The following is a 3,723-nucleotide window of genomic DNA, read 5'->3' on the forward strand; positions in this document are numbered from 1 at the left end:
TGCTGTAGTGATGGGGTGGGCTGTCAGGCGCCCAAGCCCCCAGCTCTGCCATGCAGCTCAGGACGTGTCTCCACTGGCAGGTGAGCAGAATCCCAATCCAGTGCCAGATCTGTGTAGCTGTCTTTGTGTGCAAAGGTGCAGGAGCTGCCGCAGGACCAAGCAGGTGGTTGTTACTGACATATCCCTATCCTACCTAGATGGCTCGTGGCTCATGTTTGAGGAAAAAGCTGTGTGCAGCTTTTTGCCTGCCCATGCAGACCTACCTTGCGTGAACTGGATGTAAATAAAAGGTTTTTCTTGTGGGGATAGCTAAGCATTGGAGCAGCCTCCCAGACTCCACACTGGACAAATCCCTGAGCAATCTGGCCTGTTGGGGTTGTCCCTGCTGGGCTAGAGACATCCCAAGGTCTCTCCCAGCCTGAATTATCCCATGATTCCATGAACTCAGTGTCTGGGGGACTACCACAGTTGCTTATCTACAGCCTCATCCAGGAGTGCTTGCAAGGTGGAGAAGGCAGTAGAGTCATGTCCTTTCTGTGTTTCCCTGTACTTCCCTCTGGCTGCCTCCTCTTTGGAAGATGCCATGTTACGGAAATGACTACGCTTCAGGTGAAAACAATGAAAAAAAAAAAAGGAAAGCATGACCAGAAATTCTGTGTCTAAATACTTTTATGTATGTCATAACTTCAGACATTTGGATTTTAAGCGTTTCTTTCCTTACATGGCTTTTTTGAAGGGATGACAGAAGCAGACAGCTCTTACGAGCTATTCATGGTCTGAGATATCAGCTGTGGCCAGAGGGTATATTATGAGGGCATGCAGCTCGAGAAACATCCAAATATAGCCCCCCTTGTAACACAGCTTAGGCGTGAACTGAATGTGCAATGCTAATGACCGGAATGTGATTATACACTTAGTGCGTGGATAAAGTAATTAACCAGTTGAGAAATGTATGACGAGCATACAATAAAAGGTAATAACTAACATGTGACACAGCATAATGGACATAATCAAATACTTGTAAGAGGAAACCAGGGTTACGACTGAAGCTAGTTCATCGTTCGGAGTGATTCAAACTTGGAGGGATGTGATCCTGCAAGGGACAGCTGGGGCAGCAGTCCCAGTGCTGTCATCTCTACTGCTCCAGAAAGGAAGCCTGAGAGCCAAGTGTTCAGCTGACTTGTGGCTGGCCAGAAGGCAGAGGAGTAAGAAACAAACCCTGGAGTAGCCTGGGCCCTGGAGAGCCAGCAGTGCCCACAGTGACAGACGGCAGAGTGGCTAGAGGGAGAAACAAGGCTGTAAGGAGCAGGCAAACTACAGATTTGATTTTAGATGAAAGCATGCAAGACTGAATATTGCAAGGCTGGAAAATATGTACAGCTGTCTCAATGTATGGCTTTGAAACTTTGGGAAGGCGGTCAGCGACTCCCACCTCTCAAGTTTTGCAGGAGGACAGCAAAGCACAGGTTTAATTTGTTTATTCTACAGAGACATTTGGAAAATTTTGCTCCTTTATTTCATCCTTGGGGGTCTTTAATCAGACTGATCTGGAGTTCAGTTTCAGTACTGAATTGTGTTTTACTGTAGTATGTAAGTGCTGTCCTTACATTAACTTCGGGGGTTGATTGAGAGCAATATGGCAAGTGTGTTTAATGAATTGTGTTTCAGTGTTGACTAGAAGCTCTTATCTTACATGAGGCAGAAACATGTGCACAGGCCAGGCTTAGCACACAGGCTAAAAGACTGTGTAAAAACTGTCCTAAGACTGAGTCCTAAAAGTCTCCTTTAAAATTGCCTCTAGCCAGTACAGTGCAAGGTATCCTGCATAACCTATCTTTTTAATAAATTTAATGAAATATATTCAAAGCATAAAACCGTAAAGGAAGCATATACTTTTCATTTAGGCCTGGGATTGATTTCCACATCAATATGAGATTAAAGAGCTAAGTGAAAGGCATGTGACTGCATGAGTGAAATGGCAAGAGCGCTGATATCTTAGCTCATAAGGTTGTTCATCTAAAATCTTCAAAGAGTTGGCTCAAAGCCTAAAGAGACTGCAAGTTTAGGTATAGATGAGTTGTCTGGAAATCTTTTTTGCCTCTAGCACTGATTGTGTAGATAGGAGGAAAAAAAAAAAAAGAGAAAGAAAAAGAAGGGCTTCAGTAATATTGCTTTTGTGGACAGTGAGAATTTATATTTCCTTCCTTTGGACTGAATGCATATAGCCAGGTATTCTCCTCGGCTCTCTAGGGTTCTTCTCTTGGCTTCTATAGGTTTCCATGTGATTAGAAGCATTATTATGAATTTTAAGGATAGATGGGGATTTTTAGAAATGCAGAATTCCTGGAATCCAATGACCTTTGAGAATCTCAGCTTTTTACGTCTAAAGTTTTCTGAGATAATTATTGAGGAGAAAAGCTACAAAAAGAAGAAAAAAGAGGCATAAAACCTGAATACTAACAAAAAAGAGTTTCAAATAGTAGAATTATTTTACTTTAGACTTTTGCCCCTCTCCTTGTTGGCCTATTTTGGTAACACGTACTACATCATCTCTAATAATAAGAATCCTTCAATTTAGCATCCTGTTATTCTGCAGCTCTCCAGAGAGATTCCAGTGAGACACACATACAAGAACATCACCCCCTAATTAAATAGGTTAACGACATAAACCTGTATTTTAACAAACTTTAAACTGTTTAACTCTCAGACTTGCAAACTGATGTAAAACATACATCGCCGCATCTGTACGAACTTAGGAACGCAGCAAAAGGGTGCCAGAGGAATGCTTTAACATTACTTTTCCGTATTCCTGCAGCAATATAGGAACAGGTTCAGCGGCCGAAGGTCCCGCTGCTGGTGGTACCGGGGGGCCGACCGGCGCCAGGGCAGCAGCGGGGGCTCCCGCGGCGTGTCCTGCTCGCTGCCGCCACCAGGTGGCGCCACGCTTCAGCAGAACCCGGCGGCTCCTGCCGGAGGGAGCCCGCCAGTCCCGAGCTCCCAGGAGGACGGGGCGTTTTCTCTCTCTCCCCAAGGGCAGAGTTCTGGGGCTCGGACGCACCTTTTAGCCTGTGACGTGCCTCATTTGTGTGACAATCTACTAAAGTTTTTTTTGTTTTACACCTTTTTTTCTCCACCCCCCCCACCCCCCCCCCAAATACTTTTTCTTCTGCTGTGTGGAGACTGAAGGGAGCAATAGCCTTAAAAAAAAATAATACATCACAAAGCAGCTTTCTTACACAAGCTGGCTTCTTAAATGCTGTCTCCATTAAGCAAGTCTCCATCCCCAAATACTTGTTCTTCTGCTGTATGGAAACTGAAGGGAGCAAGAACCTTAAAAAATCACAAAGAAGCTTTCTTACACAAGCTGGCTTCTAAAATGCTGTCTTCGTCAAGCAGTTGATACTTTATTTTCCACCTACATGTACCGCCAATATAATATTTCACTTTAAAAAGAATATGCCTGCTACTGGATATGCAAATGTATTCAGCGCTTGTATAAAGCCCAGACTCCCCTTCTCTTCAGTTACTGCAACAGCAAGGGGTCGGGGCTGCAGGGGGGGGGCTGCTGTAACTAACCCATACTTCCATTGTCTGTGTTAATAAAAAAGAGAAAAGAACTGCTAAAATCCCAAAGAACTGAACATGGTCAATTTTTCTAGTTATTAAAACTCTATTTTTTAATTTTCTGTTTCAGCACTATAAATTTATTGAGTTCTCGTGTGG

The sequence above is a fragment of the Falco punctatus genome (assembly GCF_963210335.1).
Source record: "Falco punctatus genome assembly, chromosome: 4".
NCBI classification, from domain to species: Eukaryota; Metazoa; Chordata; class Aves; order Falconiformes; family Falconidae; genus Falco; species Falco punctatus.